The following is a 19,746-nucleotide window of genomic DNA, read 5'->3' as shown; positions in this document are numbered from 1 at the left end:
CACACACACACACACACACCTAGACAGATACAACATTACTAATACACACACACACACACACCTAGACAGATACAGCATTACTAATACACACACACACACACACCTAGACAGATACAACATTACTAATACACACACACACACGCACCTAGACAGATACAGCATTACTAATACACACACACACACACCTAGACAGATACAACATTACTAATACACACACACACCTAGACAGATACAACATTACTAATACACACACACACCTAGACAGATACAACATTACTAATACACACACACACACACACACACACCTAGACAGATACAACATTACTAATACACACACACACTGCCAGACAAATACAACATTACTAATACACACACACACACTGCCAGACAAATACAACATTACTAATACACACACACACACTGCCAGACAGATACAACATTACTAATACACACACACACACTGCCAGACAGATACAACATTACTAATACACACACACTGCCAGACAGATACAACATTACTAATACACACACACACACACTGCCAGACAGATACAACATTACTAATACACACACACACACACTGCCAGACAGATACAACATTACTAATACACACACACACACACTGCCAGACAGATACAACATTACTAATACACACACACACACACTGCCAGACAGATACAACATTACTAATACACACACACACACACTGCCAGACAGATACAACATTACTAATACACACACACACACACTGCCAGACAAATACAACATTACTAATACACACACACACACTGCCAGACAGATACAACATTACTAATACACACACACACTGCCAGACAGATACAACATTACTAATACACACACACACACACTGCCAGACAGATACAGCATTACTAATACACACACACACTGCCAGACAGATACAGCATTACTAATACACACACACACTGCCAGACAGATACAGCATTACTAATACACACACACACACTGCCAGACAGATACAGCATTACTAATACACACACACACACTGCCAGACAGATACAGCATTACTAATACACACACACACACTGCCAGACAGATACAGCATTACTAATACACACACACACACTGCCAGACAGATACAGCATTACTAATACACACACACACTGCCAGACAGATACAGCATTACTAATACACACACTGCCAGACAGATACAGCATTACTAATACACACACACACTGCCAGACAGATACAGCATTACTAATACACACACACACTGCCAGACAGATACAGCATTACTAATACACACACACACTGCCAGACAGATACAGCATTACTAATACACACACACTGCCAGACAGATACAGCATTACTAATACACACACACTGCCAGACAGATACAGCATTACTAATACACACACACACTGCCAGACAGATACAGCATTACTAATACACACACACACTGCCAGACAGATACAGCATTACTAATACACACACACACTGCCAGACAGATACAGCATTACTAATACACACACACACTGCCAGACAGATACAGCATTACTAATACACACACACACTGCTAGACAGATACAGCATTACTAATACACACACACACTGCTAGACAGATACAGCATTACTAATACACACACACACTGCTAGACAGATACAGCATTACTAATACACACACACACTGCTAGACAGATACAGCATTACTAATACACACACACACTGCTAGACAGATACAGCATTACTAATACACACACACACACTGCTAGACAGATACAGCATTACTAATACACACACACACTGCTAGACAGATACAGCATTACTAATACACACACACACACTGCCAGACAGATACAGCATTACTAATACACACACTGCCAGACAGATACAGCATTACTAATACACACACTGCCAGACAGATACAGCATTACTAATACACACACTGCCAGACAGATACAGCATTACTAATACACACACTGCCAGATAGATACAGCATTACTAATACACACACTGCCAGATAGATACAGCATTACTAATACACACACTGCCAGATAGATACAGCATTACTAATACACACACTGCCAGATAGATACAGCATTACTAATACACACACTGCCAGATAGATACAGCATTACTAATACACACACTGCCAGATAGATACAGCATTACTAATACACACACTGCCAGATAGATACAGCATTACTAATACACACACTGCCAGATAGATACAGCATTACTAATACACACACACACACACACACTGCCAGACAGATACAGCATTACTAATACACACACACACACACACACACTGCCAGACAGATACAGCATTACTAATACACACACACACACACACACACACACACTGCCAGACAGATACAGCATTACTAATACACACACACACACTGCCAGACAGATACAGCATTACTAATACACACACACACACACTGCCAGACAGATACAGCATTACTAATACACACACACACACACACACACACTGCCAGACAGATACAGCATTACTAATACACACACTGCCAGACAGATACAGCATTACTAATACACACACTGCCAGATAGATACAGCATTACTAATACACACACACACACTGCCAGACAGATACAGCATTACTAATACACACACACACACTGCCAGACAGATACAGCATTACTAATACACACACACACACTGCCAGACAGATACAGCATTACTAATACACACACACACACTGCCAGACAGATACAGCATTACTAATACACACACACACACTGCCAGACAGATACAGCATTACTAATACACACACACACTGCCAGACAGATACAGCATTACTAATACACACACTGCCAGACAGATACAGCATTACTAATACACACACACACTGCCAGACAGATACAGCATTACTAATACACACACACACTGCCAGACAGATACAGCATTACTAATACACACACACACTGCCAGACAGATACAGCATTACTAATACACACACACTGCCAGACAGATACAGCATTACTAATACACACACACTGCCAGACAGATACAGCATTACTAATACACACACACACTGCCAGACAGATACAGCATTACTAATACACACACACACTGCCAGACAGATACAGCATTACTAATACACACACACACTGCCAGACAGATACAGCATTACTAATACACACACACACTGCCAGACAGATACAGCATTACTAATACACACACACACTGCTAGACAGATACAGCATTACTAATACACACACACACTGCTAGACAGATACAGCATTACTAATACACACACACACTGCTAGACAGATACAGCATTACTAATACACACACACACTGCTAGACAGATACAGCATTACTAATACACACACACACTGCTAGACAGATACAGCATTACTAATACACACACACACACTGCTAGACAGATACAGCATTACTAATACACACACACACTGCTAGACAGATACAGCATTACTAATACACACACACACACTGCCAGACAGATACAGCATTACTAATACACACACTGCCAGACAGATACAGCATTACTAATACACACACTGCCAGACAGATACAGCATTACTAATACACACACTGCCAGACAGATACAGCATTACTAATACACACACTGCCAGATAGATACAGCATTACTAATACACACACTGCCAGATAGATACAGCATTACTAATACACACACTGCCAGATAGATACAGCATTACTAATACACACACTGCCAGATAGATACAGCATTACTAATACACACACTGCCAGATAGATACAGCATTACTAATACACACACTGCCAGATAGATACAGCATTACTAATACACACACTGCCAGATAGATACAGCATTACTAATACACACACACACACACACACACTGCCAGACAGATACAGCATTACTAATACACACACACACACACACACACTGCCAGACAGATACAGCATTACTAATACACACACACACACACACACACACACACTGCCAGACAGATACAGCATTACTAATACACACACACACACTGCCAGACAGATACAGCATTACTAATACACACACACACACACTGCCAGACAGATACAGCATTACTAATACACACACACACACACACACACACTGCCAGACAGATACAGCATTACTAATACACACACACACACACACACACTGCCAGACAGATACAGCATTACTAATACACACACTGCCAGACAGATACAGCATTACTAATACACACACTGCCAGATAGATACAGCATTACTAATACACACACACACACTGCCAGACAGATACAGCATTACTAATACACACACACACACTGCCAGACAGATACAGCATTACTAATACACACACACACACTGCCAGACAGATACAGCATTACTAATACACACACACACACTGCCAGACAGATACAGCATTACTAATACACACACACACTGCTAGACAGATACAGCATTACTAATACACACACACACTGCTAGACAGATACAGCATTACTAATACACACACACACTGCTAGACAGATACAGCATTACTAATACACACACACACACACTGCTAGACAGATACAGCATTACTAATACACACACACACACTGCTAGACAGATACAGCATTACTAATACACACACACACACTGCTAGACAGATACAGCATTACTAATACACACACACACACTGCCAGACAGATACAGCATTACTAATACACACACTGCCAGACAGATACAGCATTACTAATACACACACTGCCAGATAGATACAGCATTACTAATACACACACTGCCAGATAGATACAGCATTACTAATACACACACTGCCAGATAGATACAGCATTACTAATACACACACTGCCAGATAGATACAGCATTACTAATACACACACTGCCAGATAGATACAGCATTACTAATACACACACTGCCAGATAGATACAGCATTACTAATACACACACTGCCAGATAGATACAGCATTACTAATACACACACTGCCAGACAGATACAGCATTACTAATACACACACACACACACACACTGCCAGACAGATACAGCATTACTAATACACACACACACACACACACTGCCAGACAGATACAGCATTACTAATACACACACACACACACACTGCCAGACAGATACAGCATTACTAATACACACACACACACACACACACACACACACTGCCAGACAGATACAGCATTACTAATACACACACACACACTGCCAGACAGATACAGCATTACTAATACACACACACACACACTGCCAGACAGATACAGCATTACTAATACACACACACACACACACACACACTGCCAGACAGATACAGCATTACTAATACACACACACACACACACTGCCAGACAGATACAGCATTACTAATACACACACACACACACTGCCAGACAGATACAGCATTACTAATACACACACACACACTGCTAGACAGATACAGCATTACTAATACACACACACACACTGCTAGACAGATACAGCATTACTAATACACACACACACACTGCTAGACAGATACAGCATTACTAATACACACACACACACTGCCAGACAGATACAGCATTACTAATACACACACTGCCAGACAGATACAGCATTACTAATACACACACTGCCAGACAGATACAGCATTACTAATACACACACTGCCAGATAGATACAGCATTACTAATACACACACTGCCAGATAGATACAGCATTACTAATACACACACTGCCAGATAGATACAGCATTACTAATACACACACTGCCAGATAGATACAGCATTACTAATACACACACTGCCAGATAGATACAGCATTACTAATACACACACTGCCAGATAGATACAGCATTACTAATACACACACTGCCAGATAGATACAGCATTACTAATACACACACTGCCAGACAGATACAGCATTACTAATACACACACACACACACACACACACACTGCCAGACAGATACAGCATTACTAATACACACACACACTGCCAGACAGATACAGCATTACTAATACACACACACACACACACACACACACACACACACACTGCCAGACAGATACAGCATTACTAATACACACACACACACACTGCCAGACAGATACAGCATTACTAATACACACACACACACACACTGCCAGACAGATACAGCATTACTAATACACACACACACACACACACACACTGCCAGACAGATACAGCATTACTAATACACACACACACACACTGCCAGACAGATACAGCATTACTAATACACACACACACACTGCCAGACAGATACAGCATTACTAATACACACACACACACACACACTGCCAGACAGATACAGCATTACTAATACACACACTGCCAGATAGATACAGCATTACTAATACACACACTGCCAGATAGATACAGCATTACTAATACACACACTGCCAGACAGATACAGCATTACTAATACACACACACACTGCCAGACAGATACAGCATTACTAATACACACACACACACTGCCAGACAGATACAGCATTACTAATACACACACACACACACTGCCAGACAGATACAGCATTACTAATACACACACTGCCAGACAGATACAGCATTACTAATACACACACACACACACACACTGCCAGACAGATACAGCATTACTAATACACACACACACACACACACTGCCAGACAGATACAGCATTACTAATACACACACTGCCAGATAGATACAGCATTACTAATACACACACTGCCAGATAGATACAGCATTACTAATACACACACTGCCAGATAGATACAGCATTACTAATACACACACACACACTGCCAGACAGATACAGCATTACTAATACACACACACACACACACACTGCCAGACAGATACAGCATTACTAATACACACACACACACACACACAGCCAGACAGATACAGCATTACTAATACACACACACACACACACTGCCAGACAGATAAAGCATTACTAATACACACACACACACACACACTGCCAGACAGATACAGCATTACTAATACACACACACACACACACACACACACTGCCAGACAGATACAGCATTACTAATACACAGACACACTGCCAGACAGATACAGCATTACTAATACACACACACACACACTGCCCGAGAGATACAGCATTACTAATACACACACTGCCAGAGAGATGCAGTGTAGTGGAGCTCCCTGTACCCCAACTGGGTACCTCCGCCAAGGACCGCTTCCTAGCTGGGACAAACCGCATAACTTCTGCCCACAGTCGCCGCGGCCTGACTGGGGCCCTGGAATCGCTCCTTCCTGCAGCCGAATGGGGAATTAGCTCTAGACACCCCCAGGCACTGGACGACACTCAGTCCTGGGAGCTCTAGACCTTGCAAGGATTTTCCCTGTTGAATCCCCTGCAAGCTGGAACAGCAGACACAGGAGTAAATCTTCTTTCCCTCCAATAACAGGACGATACACAGTTTTAGAGTGTAAGCTGGAATAGGATTTTAATGTAGACACACTGGCCTTTTTTGCAAGTTTCCCAACAAGGGTGACACCAAGGTGGACCTTGTTGTGCACAGGGACACAAAGTGAATAAACCAATAAAAACATACAGTGAGACACTCCCATACATGAGCTGTACTAATCTAAACCAATTATCTCCAAGCACAGAAAAACATACAATTTTATGAAACCCCCAAAAGTACCTTAAAAACACATAAATCCCCATAAAAGTTACATCCCCTGATATAATGAATAAACACATATCTAAAAAAAAATCACCCAGATTGGTTCAGGAATTTCCTGGAAGTCATAGTTTTGACCAACCGTGCACATGGTCCTATGCCCAAAACAGTTCCAGGGAAATCAGTGCTAACAGTTGGTCAAGTTCGGTAGTCTTTTACAGGTTTCCCAAGCAGGCTTCTCCAGGCGCTCATGGCAAACTCGGGTAAAAAGGAGAGTTTGCCACGTACAACATCTTTCACATGCACATATAAATATATGGGAGGCTGAAATGGGTGTCTGATTCGGCGTCAGCTCCAGTTTTAATTTAAATGAAACGTGTTTCAGTGCAATACAACCCAAATTTAAATAATGGCAACATGAAGGACGGAACTCCAGACATACAATAACTTAACCTTATTGGTGTTTTAATGTTTTGGACAGTAAACAATGGTTAATTATCGTTGGACCACTGATTCTCACATGGATTTACACAGAGTAGAGAGAGTGCTTTCTATGAAATATGGTTGGTTTTAACCTCTTAAGGACCGTCCTGTTTTGGCCATGTTGTACGTTAAGGACCAGAGCCATTTTAACATTCTTGTGGTGTTTGTGTTTAGCTGTTCCCATACAAGTTATATATTGTTTTTTTTCAGGACAAGAAGGGCTTTCTTTACATACCATTATTTGTATCATGTCATATATTTTACTTTAAAAAAAATTATAAAATATGGTGAAAGAATGTAAAAAAAAACGTTTTTGGACTTTTACTTGAAAAATCTTTTACTTGTCTACAAAAGCTAATGAAAACAACTGCTAAATAGATTCAAAAAGAGTTTAACCCCTTAAAACTGGAGGGCGTGCTATTACGCCCTATTCTAAGTGGGTCTAAACGCTGCAGGGCGTAATAGAACGCCCTCACGGTTTTTCTTACTTACCTGGTCGCCAGCGATCCCACGCCAGCGATCGCAGTCTGGGGACTCACCTGGGATCCAAGGGAGTCCCCCGCGGCGGATCCTGCCTCCTCCAACCCCCCCCCCCCCTCCTCTTTGCGAGGACCTCACAATCACATGGCCGGGTTAGCTGGCTGCTGCATTGCCAGCAGGGGGACTGCCTGTAATGACAGTCCTCCTGCTGGCTGAATTCAGATAAACAACAGTTAAAATCAGTGTAAAGAAAAATAATTATATATTTAGATCATACAGGGAGTGCAGAATTATTAGGCAAATGAGTATTTTGACCACATCATCCTCTTTATGCATGTTGTCTTACTCCAAGCTGTATAGGCTCGAAAGCCTACTACCAATTAAGCATATTAGGTGATGTGCATCTCTGTAATGAGAAGGGGTGTGGTCTAATGACATCAACACCCTATATCAGGTGTGCATAATTATTAGGCAACTTCCTTTCCTTTGGCAAAATGGGTCAAAAGAAGGACTTGACAGGCTCAGAAAAGTCAAAAATAGTGAGATATCTTGCAGAGGGATGCAGCACTCTTAAAATTGCAAAGCTTCTGAAGCGTGATCATCGAACAATCAAGCGTTTCATTCAAAATAGTCAACAGGGTCGCAAGAAGCGTGTGGAAAAACCAAGGCGCAAAATAACTGCCCATGAACTGAGAAAAGTCAAGCGTGCAGCTGCCAAGATGCCACTTGCCACCAGTTTGGCCATATTTCAGAGCTGCAACATCACTGGAGTGCCCAAAAGCACAAGGTGTGCAATACTCAGAGACATGGCCAAGGTAAGAAAGGCTGAAAGACGACCACCACTGAACAAGACACACAAGCTGAAACGTCAAGATTGGGCCAAGAAATATCTCAAAACTGATTTTTCTTAAGGTTTTATGGACTGATGAAATGAGAGTGAGTCTTGATGGGCCAGATGGATGGGCCCATGGCTGGATTGGTAAAGGGCAGAGAGCTCCAGTCCGACTCAGACGCCAGCAAGGTGGAGGTGGAGTACTGGTTTGGGCTGGTATCATCAAAGATGAGCTTGTGGGGCCTTTTCGGGTTGAGGATGGAGTCAAGCTCAACTCCCAGTCCTACTGCCAGTTTCTGGAAGACACCTTCTTCAAGCAGTGGTACAGGAAGAAGTCTGCATCCTTCAAGAAAAACATGATTTTCATGCAGGACAATGCTCCATCACACGCGTCCAAGTACTCCACAACGTGGCTGGCAAGAAAGGATATAAAAGAAGAAAATCTAATGACATGGCCTCCTTGTTCACCTGATCTGAACCCCATTGAGAACCTGTGGTCCATCATCAAATGTGAGATTTACAAGGAGGGAAAACAGTACACCTCTCTGAACAGTGTCTGGGAGGCTGTGGTTGCTTCTGCACGCAATGTTGATGGTGAACAGATCAAAACACTGACAGAATCCATGGATGGCAGGCTTTTGAGTGTCCTTGCAAAGAAAGGTGGCTATATCGGTCACTGATTTGTTTTTGTTTTGTTTTTGAATGTCAGAAATGTATATTTGTGAATGTTGAGATGTTATATTGGTTTCACTGGTAAAAATAAATAATTGAAATGGGTATATATTTGTTTTTTGTTAAGTTGCCTAATAATTATGCACAGTAATAGTCACCTGCACACACAGATATCCCCCTAAAATAGCTAAAACTAAAAACAAACTAAAAACTACTTCCAAAAATATTCAGCTTTGATATTAATGAGTTTTTTGGGTTCATTGAGAACATGGTTGTTGTTCAATAATAAAATTAATCCTCAAAAATACAACTTGCCTAATAATTCTGCACTCCCTGTATATATATATTCATATATGAATTCTTTTTTTATATTCTTAGATCATATATATAGCCCACCTTATTTGACTGCAAATTCCTGCCCTAATGTGTTTTACACCCCACCTCCTATAGAATGTAAGCTCGATTGAGCAGGGTCCTCTGCAACCTATTGTTCCCATAAGTTTATTTGTAATTGTCCTATTTATAGTTAAATCCCCTCTCATAATATTGTAAAGCGCTACGGAATCTGTTGGTGCTATATAAATGGCAATAATAATTATATATATATATATATATATATATATATATATACACATATACATACACACACATACACTGTCTAGGTGTATTTTACTATTTATATATATATATATAACTATATATATATATATATATAAATCAAATTACACATAGACTGATGCTGATTAAATATATATATAATTATTGTTATATATATGTTTGTATATAATATTGAAAAAATAAATATGTAAATACATTAAAAAATAATAAAAAAAATATATAGATGTGTGTTTTTTCGTTCTAACTGTATTGTAATATTAATATATATATTTATATCAAAATACACGTAGAACGAAATAATATATATCTATATACATAAATAACAATTAATCAAACAAGGGAGCACTCCAGGTCTTCAGTTAAGTGAGAAAATATATATTTACAGTATCAAAGCATGATACAAATTCTGTGTAAACGAAATCAACGTTTCGACCCTGCTGGGGTCTTTATCAAGATCACAGTGAAATAACATTATCTCAGATTTGTAGATGATATTTTTGTAATCTGGCAAGGCACTATAACGACCCTTCAAGAGATGGTCCAACAGATCAACGCTTTACCTATTCCAGTAAAGCTCACGCTGAATTGGAGTGAACACAGTATTGAATTCCTGGATGTAAGGATATACATAACTGAGAACAGATTAAGATTCACATTATTTCGAAAACCGACTGATCGAAATACACTGTTGTCTGCTACTAGCTTCCACCCTCCGCACGTAAAGGACTCGCTACCAATCTCCCAATTTCTCCGCGTGATGAGGTATAACAGTAATCTAGTGCATTGTGAACAGCAGCTCCAGGAGGTTTGGGATCGCTTCCTGGCTAGGGGCTTTCATCCACGCACCCTGGAAGCTGCTAAGAATAAAGCTTGGAAGAAATACAACGAAAGTAACCAAACAAGCCCTAGTAAGAAGAAAAACAATATCTTTCTTCCCATTACATTTAACACTGCCACTCCGTATTTGAAGAAATGTATCCAGAAACATTGGAATATGTTCCAGGTGGACCAAAGTCTGTCTGACAAATTCAAAAACAATCCGGTTATTAGCTACAGAAGAAATCGGAATCTGAGGGATCTATTGGTGAAGAACGACCCCCGAGTCTGCTACGCTAGGATGCCTAAAATTCAAAAGAAGGGCTGTTATAGATGCAGTGGCTGTGTTACGTGCAGCCACATGCTCACTGGTACCACATTTGCTCATCCACACAGTGGGAAGCGGATCCCTATCAAGCACTACATTTCATGTATGACCACACACGTGGTGTACATGATCACTCGCCCATGTGGCTTGTCCTACATGGGGAAAACTGATATGACACTAAGAGATCGGATCAGGGGGCACCGCTCTGGAATCACCACAGCTTTCAGAGATCAGAGAACCGATAAACCGGTTGCTAAGCATTTTCTATCAGCATCACATCACCTACCCACCCTCAAGTTCATAGCAATTGATCATGTTCCAGCACCACCCAGAGGAGGTGACAGATCTAAATTATTACTTCAGCGAGAGGCCTATTGGATCTATCACCTAAAAACTGTAACACCGAAAGGACTCAATGAACAGTTGGTTCTTTCCATGTTCTTGTAATTGATAGTTTACATTGATCTGATGGTTCCTGTGGAAGGTACCAAACGATTAATGGATATGTATCACTCATACCATGTCTTTCATGGATATTTGTTCGTGATATGTTCTTGCATTTGTTCTCATATGAGTCATTTCAGATAATATGTATGGTCAGCCGCCTTATGTGATATATGTAGAGAGATATGGAGAAGAAACGGCTCAGTATATATCTCTAGTTCAGTATTTTGTCCCCACTCAACCTTTATGATGAGTGATGTTAATGCTTCTTCTTGTATTTTTGTAAGATTAGAATACATTCATTGTAAACCAGAGAGAGATTATTGATTTATACAGGTTGGGAACCAGCTTTTAAAACTTAGTTTATATATTTAGTAGAGATGGTTATGTATGGATAGTATATAGTATACTGTTTTCGCAATCTAAATTGGTCTATCTGATGGTTTACACGCACTTATGTTTCACCTTTTCACTTTGTGGATATATTTGAGTTTTGCACTGTGCACTTTTTTAGGATTAGTCCTTCCTTAGATTGCGATGTTTAGTCGATTACTGTCCTCCATAAGACATGTTTGACATATTCTCCCGGTCTCTGTTTAGAAAGAGGGAGCTTTTTTTATTTGTTTTGTTATATTGGTTGCCTAGCAACCTCGTTACACTCACGTGATCACGCCCATGTGGCCTTAGCACTTCTGGGTATGACAGCGGTGCCGGCCGTCTGACGCACGGATTGATATCCTATCACACATTGGTAGGTTGCACGGCAACCTAGTCACATGCTAGACGCAGCTCACGTGGTGTCTTCACTTCCGGGTTCTGTAGTTGATCGGGTTTCCGATCTCCTGATTGGTAAGCAGCATTGTGTGTATGTATATATTTTGCACTGTAATGTGATTTCACTGTGATCTTGATAAAGACCCCAGCAGGGTCGAAACGTTGATTTCGTTTACACAGAATTTGTATCATGCTTTGATACTGTAAATATATATTTTTTCACTTAACTGAAGACCTGGAGTGCTCCCTTCTTTGATTAATTGTTATGTATTTTGACGCGGGATGGCACCTAGGCACTTGTTTTATAAGATTTGATATAGGAGGAGTGCCTTGTTTACCAATTTTTGATATATACATAAATATATATACGTATATATCACTATATATATATATATATACCTATATATAAATAAAAAAAAATATATACATTTATATACACATACATATATTAATTCTACATATATATTTATGTAATATTTTTACATAATTAGGTATCTTAATTAATTACAATTAGCGGGACCTGCCTGACAACCCATGCCGAAAGTATAGGGAATTTAATTTGCTAGCACTATATTTAACCCTATAACTTTCCAAGACACCATAAAACCTGTACATGGGGGGTACTGTTTTACTCGGGAGACTTCGCTGAACACAAATATTAGTGTTTCAAAACAGTAAAATGTATTACAATGATGATATCGCCAGTAAAAGTGACTTTTTTGCATTTTTCACACACAAACAGCACTCACACGGACAATATTATTGCTGTGATACTTTTTACTGTTTTGAAACACAAATATTTGTGTTCAGCGAAGTCTCCCGAGTACAACAGTAGCCCTCATGTACAGGTTTTATGGTGTTTTCAAAAGTTACAGCGTCAAATCTAAGGCTTGTGTTTTTTTTCACATTAAAATTCGCCAGATTGGTTACATTGCCTTTGAGACCCTATGGTAGCCCATGAATAAAAATTACCCCTATGATGGCATACCATTTGCAATAGTAGACAACCCAAGGTATTGCAAATGGGGTATGTCCCGTCTTTTTCAGTAGCCACTTAGTCACAAACACTGGCCAAAAGTGGCGTTTTTTGGATTTTTCACACACAAACAAATATTAACGCTAACTTTGGCCAGTGTTTGTGACCAAATGGCTACTAAAAAAGACTGGACATACCCCATTTGCAATACCTTGGATTGTCTACTATTGCAAATGGTATGCCATTATGGGTGTACATTTCGTTCCTGGGCTACTATACAGTCTCAAAGGCAACGTGACCAATCTGGCGAATTTCAATTTCAAATGTAACGTGCTACATTTGACCCTGTAACTTCCCAAAACACCATAATACCTGTACATAGGGGGTACTGTTTTACATGTGAGACTTTGCTGAATACAAATATGTGTATTTTATTGCAGTAGAAGCAAACACTATTCTGACATTGACACTTAAAATGTCATGTAGAACTAAAAAAAATGTTTTAAATCTTATTTTCTCCCATTTTTTTCAGATTAAATTATGTTTCATAGCTAAATATTTGATATTACATGAAAGCCCTGTTTCCCCTGAATAAAATGATATATAATAAGGGTGGGTGCATTTAATATGAAAGAGGTGAATTACGGTTGGACAGACATGTAGTGCAAATGCCAGGTTTTGTTTACGTTTTGTTTTGTTCACAACGTGTTTATTTGGCTCAGTCCTTAACCCCTTAACCCCTTCAGGACGGGTAAAGGACGAGGTCCGTCATCCAGGGGATACCCTTAACGACGGGTGACGGACGGGTGTATGAGTGCAGTGTGTGTGTATGAATGCAGTGTGTTTTATTAATGCAGTGTGTTTTATGCAGTGTGTTTTATTCATACACACACACTGCATTCATACACACACACTGCACTCATACACACACTGCACTCGTATACACACACTGCATTCATACACACACTGCATTCATACAGACACTGCACTCATACACACACTGCATTCATACACACACACACTGCATTCATACACACACACACACTGCACTCATACACACACTGCATTTATACACACACTGCACTCATACACACACACACTGCACTCATATACACACACTGCATTCATACACACACACTGCATTCATACAGACACTGCACTCATACACACACACTGCACTCATACACACACACACTGCACTCATATACACACACGCTGCACTCATACACACACTGCATTCATACACACACACTGCACTCGCATACACACACTGCATTCATACACACACACTGCACTCGCACACACACACTGCACTCACACACACACACTGCACTCATACACACACTGCACTCATACACACACTGCACTCATACACACACGCTGCACTCATACACACTGCACTCATACACACACTGCACTCATACACACACTGCACTCATACACACGCTGCATTCATACACACACACACTGCATTCATACACACACTGTAAAATAAATATTCAATTAATATATTTTTTTAGGATCTAATTTTATTTAGAAATTTACCAGTAGCTGCTGCATTTCCCACCCTAGTCTTATACTCGAGTCAATAAGTTTTCCCAGTTTTTTGGGGTAAAATTAGGGGCCTCGGCTTATATTCGGGTCGGCTTATACTCGAGTATATACGGTAAGCTGACAAGACAAACATACCAAATCCTAAAATCGCTCCACATTAAAAGTTTATTTTACTCCTTGTGCTTTGTGACCTGTAACTACCAAAAAAAACTTAAAATCCCAGACACATTATATATTCTGTAAATCAGAACAACTAAATGAATTTATTAAGTGTTCTTGCATAGCAAGACCACTTAATGTTATCTCACATATATATTATTATCATTAAGTGTTCTTGCATAGCAAGACCACTTAATGTTATCTCACATATATATTATTATTATTCTTATTATAGCCAAATTTGCCACCCTAACTCCTCCCACAGTTTTACACAGTTTTTTGGGTCTTGTGATTCTCACAATATAAAGCTCTTCACTGTAGGATTTATAGTTTTTAAAATACGACCGTTTGAAGATGGCAACCGCCAAAATACTCTGACCTGTGCCAGGCTGCAGCAGCAAGTGATGTCATAGACAGGGCCTTTTGCACCTGCTAATGTTTTTATAACTGTATGTTTTAATGTAACTGTGAAACACTTTGGGCAACAACGTTGCAATTAAATGTGCTATATAAATAAATAATAACAGTTACTCCACCCACTCCAGTTGTAGACCACTGGTGGAGGCAAGAACACTTCACACAATTTCCCCAGAAACTGTAGCTTTTCTAGTTCTTATTATTCTTATTATAGCCAAATTTGCCACCCTAACTCCTCCCACAGTTTTTACACTACATAGACAAAAATATACCAAAACGTGCAGATTGTTCCCGATCGGATTGCTATTACTTTGTGGAACGTTTCGCCGAATGGTTCTCGGAATATCGTCGTTCTTGTGGCGAAATTTGTCCCATAGGAATGAATGGCAAAGCTAGAGTGGGAGCTGGCAAAAGCTGAAAAATCAGGATATGATTTCTAAAATACCACCACCTCCTCATTTTCAGGCCCACCTACACAAATCTTATATCAAAACGTTCAGCTATCCCTGCTGCCATTAAAAATGTCCACAGCTAAGCCATAGTCCTTATAGTTTTCACAATATGACCATTTGTTTGCAACTCACGCAGTCCATTGACATTCATTGAAACTCCACTCTGCAAAGCTCACATTTGAAGGGCAATTTCTAAACTGCAACTGTGCCTTCATTGTTAATATCTCACAGACATACTATACATCGAAATGTAGGTCTGGGTCTTGTGATTCTCACAATATAAAGTTCTTCACTGTAGGATTTATAGTTTTTAAAATACGACCGTTTGAAGATGGCAACCGCAAAAATACTCTGACCTGTGCCAGGCTGCAGCAGCAAGTGATGTCATAGACAGGGACTTTTGCACCTGCTAATGTTTTTATAACTGCATGTTTTAATGTAACTGTGAAGCACTTTGGGCAACAGCGTTGCAATTAAATGTGCTATATAAATAAATGATAACAGTTACTCCGCCCACTCCAGTTGTAGACTACTGGTGGAGGCAAGAACACTTCACACAATTTCCCCAGAAATTGTAGCTTTTCTAGTTTTTAATTACTTTCCTTAACCTGCACTAATTGTGCACACATTATTATTGCAAACACTGTAAAAAAAAAAAATATTTTTCATTTTTTTTGCATTTTTCTGTATTTTTTTAATAATAAATAAGCATTTATGTAAATATATGTTACATCAAATTAAAGCCCTTTCTGTCCTTTAAAAAACGGTATATAATATGCGTCGGTGCAATAAATTAGTAAAATGCAAATTGCAGTTGAACGCAAACAGCAAAAAATGCTTGTGTCATTAAGTGAAAGACAAGCTTCTGAAGCTGTGTCCTTAACCCCTTAAGGACACATGACATGTGTGACATGTCATGATTCCCTTTTATTCCAGAAGTTTGGTCCTTAAGGGGTTAAGGGGTTAAGACCGCAGCCAAATGTACAAGTTGTGAACGAAACAAAATGTAAACAAAACCTGGCATTTGCTATATGTCTGTCCAACCGGAATTCACCTCTTTCATATTAAATGCACCCCCCCTTATTATATATCATTTCATTCAGGGGAAACAGGGCTTTCATTTAATATCAAATATTTAGCTATGAAACATAATTTAATATGAAAAAAATGGGAGAAAATAAGATTTTTTTTCATTTTTTTAGTTCTACATGACATTTTAACTGTCAATGTCATAATACTGTTTGCTTTTACTGCAATAAAATACACATATTTGTATTCAGCAAAGTCTCACGTGTAAAACAGTACCCCCTATGTACAGGTTTTATGGTGTTTTGGGAAGTTACAGGGTCAAATATAGCGTTACATTTGAAATTGAAATTCGCCAGATTGGTTACGTTGCCTTTGAGACTGTATAGTAGCCCAGGAAATAAATTTACATCCATAATGGCATACCATTTGCAATAGTAGACGACCCAAGGTTTTGCAAATGGGGTATGTCCAGTCTTTTTTAGTAGCCATTTGGTCACAAACATTGGCCAAAGTTAGCGTTAGTATTTGTTTGTGTGTGAAAAATTCAAAAAAACCCAATTTTGGCCAGTGTTTATGACTAAGTGACTACTAAAAAAGACTGGACATACCCCATTTGCAATACCTTGGGTTGTCTACTATTGCAAATAGTATGCCATCATAGGGGTAATTTTCATTCTTGGGCTACCATAGGGTCATAAAGGCAACGTAAGCAATCTGGCGAATTTAAAGTGAAAAAAATGAAACACAAGCCTTATATTTGACGCTGTAATTTTTGAAAACACCATAAAACCTGTACATGAGGGGTACTGTTGTACTCGGGAGACTTCGCTGAACACAAATATTTGTGTTTCAAAACAGTAAAAAGTATTGCAGCAATAATATCGTCCGTGTAAGTGCTGTTTGTGCGTGAAAAATGCAAAAAACTTCACTTTTACCGGCGATATCATCGTTGTAATACATTTTACTGTTTTGAAACACTAATATTTGTGTTCAGCGAAGTCTCCCGAGTAAAACAGTACCTCCCATGTACAGGTTTTATGGTGTCTTGGAAAGTTATAGGGTTAAATATAGTGCTAGCAAATTAAATTCCCTATACTTTCGGCATGGGTTGTCAGGCAGGTCCCGCTAATTGTAATTAATTAGGATGCCTAATTATGTAAAATTATTACATAAATATATGTGTAGAATTAATATATGTATATATATACATATGTGTATATATACGTGTATATATATATATAATTTTTTTTAAATATTTGTATTTATATATAGGTATATATATAGTGATATATACGTGTATATATATTTATGTATATAGATATATATATTATTTCGTTCTACGTGTATTTTTATATAAATATATATTAATATCACAATACAGTTAGAACGAAATAAAACACATCTAAATATTTTTTTATATTTTATTTTTTATTATTTTTTTTATTTTATTTTTTTACGTATTTACATATTTATTTTTTATATTATATATAAATATATATATAACAATAATTATATATATATTTAATCAGTATCAGTCTACGTGTAATTTGATATTAATATATATATATATATTAATATTAAAATACACCTAGACAGTGTATGTGTGTGTGTGTATATGTGTATATATATATACTTAGATCATATATATATAATATATATATATATATATATATATATATATATGATCTAAGTATATATATATATTTTTTTTACACTGATTTAATTATTTTAATTTGATTTTTAGCCAGCAGGGGGACTAACTGTCATTACAGTTAGTCCCCCTGCTGACATTGCACCAGCCAGCTACCCCGCCATGTGATTGTGAGGTCCCTGCAAGGACCTCACTCTCACATGGCCCGGGGGGGCTGAAGAGGGCAGACGTGCCGCGAGGGGCTCCCTGGGAGTCCCCCCAACCGCAATCACCGGCGTGGGATCGCCGCCGACCGGGTAAGTGAAAAAAAAACGGAGGGCGTACTATTACGCCCTGCGGCGTTTAGAGCCGCTTTAAAAAGGACGTAATAGTACGCCCTCTGGTCTCAAGGGGTTAAGGGGTTAAAAACACCCAGTGTTTACATGCCTTTTTGCTTTTT

Source organism: Pelobates fuscus, chromosome 5 (genome assembly GCF_036172605.1).
Source record: "Pelobates fuscus isolate aPelFus1 chromosome 5, aPelFus1.pri, whole genome shotgun sequence".
Classification (NCBI taxonomy): Eukaryota; Metazoa; Chordata; class Amphibia; order Anura; family Pelobatidae; genus Pelobates; species Pelobates fuscus.
This window is presented reverse-complemented; position numbering follows the sequence as displayed.